This window comes from Macaca fascicularis, chromosome 5 (assembly GCF_037993035.2).
Source record: "Macaca fascicularis isolate 582-1 chromosome 5, T2T-MFA8v1.1".
NCBI classification, from domain to species: domain Eukaryota; kingdom Metazoa; phylum Chordata; class Mammalia; order Primates; family Cercopithecidae; genus Macaca; species Macaca fascicularis.
In genome coordinates, this window is record NC_088379.1 from 122,555,528 (window position 1) to 122,560,662 (window position 5,135).

Consider the following 5,135-nt stretch of genomic DNA (forward strand, 5'->3'; position numbering starts at 1 on the left):
AGACCCTTCACGGGTGTCAGGCTGGGGGACGATCAGGTCTTTCCCTTCCCACGAGGCCATATTTCAGACTATCACATGGGGAGAAACCTTGGACAATACCTAGCTTTCCTAGGCAGAGGTCCCTGCAACCTTTGGCAGTGTACGTGTCCCTGGGTACCTGAGATTAAGAGAATGGTGATGACTTTTAACCAGCAAGCTGCCTTCAGGCACTTGTTTGACAAAGGCACATCTTGCTCAGCCCAAAATCCATTAAACCTTGAGTCACCACAGCACATGTCTCTTGCAAGGACAAGGTTGGGGGTAGGGTCACAGATTAACAGCATCTCAAATACAGAACGAAATGGAGTCTCTTATGTCTACTTCTTTCTATATAGACACAGTAAAAGTCTGATCTCTCTTTCTTTTCCCCACACTTTCCTATGATATAAATATATAAGGCTCTATAATGACAAGATTGGATAATTCAATGCACTCATATCATTAAGATAACTATTGATCTTTCATCTTTTCTTACAATTTGTGATTTGCTTTTGTTTTCTTTTTCAGGTGTTTGGTGTATGTGTTGGAACCGAACTGTCGATTCCCTCCTGGGCAGGGGTCGCCGCGAAGGATCACCGACACAAGATTCACAGCAGAGAGTTATTTATTACTAGCGCGCTAGGGTCCCAAGCTCTAAGTTGGCCCTGGGACCCCGAGTGCTTGTTACAGGTTGTTTATATAGGCAAATACAAGTTCAAACACAGCTTAGGGTGCGAAATTCAAACAAAGCTTTAGGCGCGTGGTAATTGGGTCTGTCTATGGCCTGAGCAAGGTGTCTTATGCTAATTGGTTAGAGCAGGACCTTATGAGGTTTTTTTTTTCCTGGAGTTGTTGATTCCGGGAACTTCGAGGCAGGGTGGGACCCCCGGAATTGGCAGGGTGGGACCCCATGAGGTTGTTTCCCGGAATTGGCAGGGTGGGACCCTATCAGGGTGGGACCCTATTGAGGCAGGGTGGGACCCTATCCAGAGCCACCTGGTGTTAATTTTTTCTATATGAGGCCTAGTTTCTAAATTTTATGAGGCCTAGTTTCATTCCCTCCTCTTTTTGTGTCAGAGGCTCAATCTTGAGCCTCTTTTTCAGTCCTGAGAGTCTGGTATTGTTGGGTCAGAACCATAGCATGTAATCTATTTTTAATAAGGGTGAGTAAGTGGTTGAGTATGCATGGCCTGAAAGTCAGGATGAGCGTGAGCAGGATGAGGGGTCCTAAGATGGTGGAGATTAGGGTGCTAAGCCAAGGGGATTGGTTGTACTAATTTTTAAACTAACTTTGTTGAGATTTTTTTTTTTTTTCTTGTCTAATCTTTTTTTCAGTTTTGCCATAGAATCTTTAACTATTCCTGAATGATCTGCATAAAAACAACATTGCTCTTTCAGGGCTGCACAGAGCCCGCCCTTTTTTAGAAAGACAATTTCTAGTCCTTGTCGGTTTTGTAATATAATTTCAGACAGAGAAGTCAAGGACTTTTTAAGTTTTGTGATAGATTGTTCTATGGCTTTAAGGTTTTTATCTATGGCTACTTTAAGTTGTTGCAGATGATGGTTACTATGCACTAGGGCTGCTGTCCTGGTCTTAACTTTAGCCGCTACCTTAATTCTTAATATGTCGGCGAGGGTGAGGGAGATTAAGGGCGGGGAAGTGCTTTGAGGAGCTTTTAGTTGGGGCTTTTCCGATATGGAAACCGGGGGCTTTCTAGCTTTTAATAAAACCTGGTTTGGCTTTACTGCAACAGGGGCAGTGTCTGGATTGACTAATAGTCTGATTTGGAGGGGAATTTTAGGCGGGTTGTGCTGGTATAAATAGAGACCTTATATTAATTTTGTTGTTATTTATCTGTTATCAGATTTTGCCGCATCTTTAAACTTGATGCGAACCAGGTTGCAATTTTCTGAATATCGGGTTGTGGTACAGGGCCGGACAAAGGGCATAGTTATATACTAAGGTTTTGTGGCTTATTTTTACTTTTTATTATTAGTAGTTACACAGGACCAGTTTTTGCAATATAAGTGAGTCAGATTTCTACAAGTTTTTTTATTGGTTCTGTCTTGCATCTGGGACAGGCATAAAACCTGTTCCGGCTGATGGACATTTTTCTAGCCTGTCCTTTTTATTCTTGTCTATCCTGAGGAGTCCTTAATAGGACTCCTGTGGGACCAGTAAACCGGGGGCCTGTGTCTTTTATCTTTCTTGCTATTTTTTTTTTTTTTAGGTTGAAATAGAGGTCTGGAAACTAAGTCTTTATAGGAGTATTCTCGGAGGTCTTATTTAAGACCTCTTGATTACTAAAATTAATTATCTGTCAGGTCAGGCTAAATGGCTGGTGGGGGGTTAGCGTCAAAAACTATACTAGAGACGGCGCAGGGAAGAAGGGTAAACAATAAGCAAGGAGTTAGATACAAGAGAGTCTTATCTTGAGCGGGTCCGCGGAGCGTCGGAGTTTCCATGTCTTAAGTGGTGTTGATCCGGACGTCTCTGGAGCAGCCTTGGCGTGGGATGCGTGGATCTAAGTGGAGATTCCGTCAACCTTTATGGCTGGAAGGGGTGACTGGTCAGGAGAACAATGTAGGGTCCTTTCCACCGAGGCTCTAGTCCTTGAGTGTGATGCCGTCTAACGTAGACAGAGTCTCCCACCTGGAAGGGGTGACTGGTCTGTGGATGTCCTGGTTGGTACAGTTCTGCCAAGGGGGCCCAGATTTGGGCTTGTACTGCTTGGAGTCCTCTTAGCCGGGCCTGTAGCTCAGTCTTAGGATCGGAGGGGGAGAAGGAATTAAGCAAGGTTGACAAAGGGGGAGGTCCTCCGTAGAGGATTTTATATGGAGTGAGCCTAAAACGGTTAGGCGTATTTTGGGCCCTTAACAGAGCTAAGGATAGGAGGCGTCTCCAATTTTTTAAACCAGTCTCTAAGGTCAATTTAGTAAGGGTCTCTTTTATTGTTCTATTTATTCTTTTTACCTGTCCTGAGCTCTGGGGTCTATAGGCACAATGTAATTTCCAATTAATCCCCAATATCCTGGCGAGCCCCTGACTTACCTGAGAAACGAAGGCCGGCCCGTTATCTGACCCAATTACCTTGGGAAGTCCGAATCTAGGAAAGATTTCTTCCAAAATTTTCTTGGCTACTATGTGTGCCGTTTCTTGCCGGGTGGGGTAGGCTTCTACCCATCCTGAAAAGGTATCTACAAACACCAGTAAGTACTTATATCCAGCATAGTGAGGTTTTACTTCAGTGAAGTTTATTTCCCAATAGACTCCTGGGCGGTTATCACGAGTTCGTTTCCTTTCTGGCACTCGGGTAGCCCCAGCGTTTACCTGCTGACAGACCTTATAGGCAGATGTCACTTGTTCTACGAGGGTACTTGTCTTTGGGATTAGAAAGTCAGTTTTTTTAATCAGTAATTTTAGCTTTCAATTACTCAAGTGTGTCCAGGCATGCATCTGCTGGATCATTGCCAGGGCCTCCTTGGTCAGCATTGGGGGTTCGTCAGTGCTGCCAGCAGTTATGCCCCCGGGATTTTCTCTTGGCCCAGCCGTGGGGGCTGAGCCTCTTTAGGGACCCCTTCTGGGGGTCCGGCAGGTGACATAGGGCGGCTGGGCTGGGGGCTGCCCTCAGGACTGGGCTCTGTGCCTTTTTGCAGGGAACTTTCCGAATGGAAACTCTGGTTGCTGTTCTCATCATTGAGATCCAGCAGGATGAGAGGGCCACCCCCTCGGGGACTGGCACCCCTGCCCCGACGTTCCCGGCCACGGGATCTCTTTGCCCCACCACCTGCCCACCTTTGCTCCTCCTCCTGGGGGTTTACCACTGGCACTCACTTGAAGATACGAAGGGAAGTGTCGCCTACAGTCACTCATTGCTTCTTTTATTTCCGGACCTTCTCGATGGTCGCCATTACCTTCTTGATGTTATCTTCGGCCCGGCTCCGGGTCTCGGCCCGTACGGTCCGGCCGGCCATGCTGGCGGGGCTGGAGCCGGAGCCGAGCCCGCGGCGGGGCCGCCTCCTGTCTCGCGGGCTCAGGCTTGGCGCCAGGCCCGGGCGCCGCGCTCTCGGCCTGCCGTCCCCCCGGGAGTTGGACTCGCCCTCTTTCGTCCTTAACGCCTCTGCGAGTCGCCTGTTCTTTGCAGTAGGCACACTGGTCTTTTTCCACTTTTGGTCGTCTCCGCTTCTTTCCCTCTCTCCCTGGTCCTTTCTTTCTCACAACTGCCGCCAGGATTTTTGTTAAATGCTTATCCTTTACTCGGTTTTTACGATCCTCTCGCTCTATCTGTTCCTTCGCTAACCTGGCTTCCCTTTCCTTAGGGGTTTCTTTCTTATCTTGGCCAAATTTGTGGGGCGTTTTCCTGCCCCTTTGAGACCCGCCAACAGAGCCTGGCGATAGATTTGGAGACTCTCCCTACCTGGTGCCGTTTCATAGTCCTAGTCCGGGCGGGTGAGGGGAAATCCCTCGTCTATCTTATTGGGAAGTTGGGTTGGGAGGCCTCCTGGTCCTGGCACATTTTTCCGGGCCTCCAAGAGGACTCGCTGCCTTTTTCAGTGGTTAAGAGGACCTGCAGGAGTTGCTGGCAATTATCCTAGGTGGGCTGGTGGGTGAGGAGAATGGATTCTATTAACGAGGTTAGGGCCTGAGAGTCTTGGGAAAAGGAAGGGTTATGGGTCTTCCAGTTATAGAGGTCAGAGGCAGAGAAGGGCCAGTACTGGACTGTGTGACTGACAGTACGGAGGGGAAAAAGGGAGGATTGCTAAGTGGAAGGGCCTTCTGGGTCCTCAGTCCGCCGCAAGCGGAGACGAGGAGGTGTCGGCGGCGGTCCGAGGGGTGAGTTTGGGCGGGGCTGGAGGAGGAGACGGGGTGGAGGGAGGGGCCGAGGGAGAAGTTGGAGAAAGGGTAGGGGTCGAGGCGGTAGAGGAAAGAGCTGGGGACAAGACAGGGGGCAAGGGTGAAGCATAAGGTGGAGGTCCCCGAAGGAGGTTTTGAGGTGGAGGAGGCAGGGGGTCGAGAAGGAGGAGGTCCCTCTGGGGTTCATCTGGGAGGGCTGGCTTATTCGGGTCCGGATTCCGATTCTTTGGGGCTTCTAAGGCAAGGAGGGTAGATTGGGATG

At 48.9% G+C, this 5,135-nt stretch overlaps 1 long non-coding RNA gene across 1 annotated transcript; it reads right to left on the minus strand.

The window, feature by feature from the left end:
• Positions 1 to 3,035: 3,035 nt before the first annotated feature.
• Positions 3,036 to 4,110, minus strand: LOC135970985 (uncharacterized). Its single transcript, XR_010586962.2, has 2 exons — positions 3,854 to 4,110; positions 3,036 to 3,216 (listed from the first exon to the last, which is right to left on the minus strand). It is a non-coding gene; the product is annotated as an uncharacterized lncRNA (long non-coding RNA).
• Between the last annotated feature and the right edge of the window lie 1,025 nt (positions 4,111 to 5,135).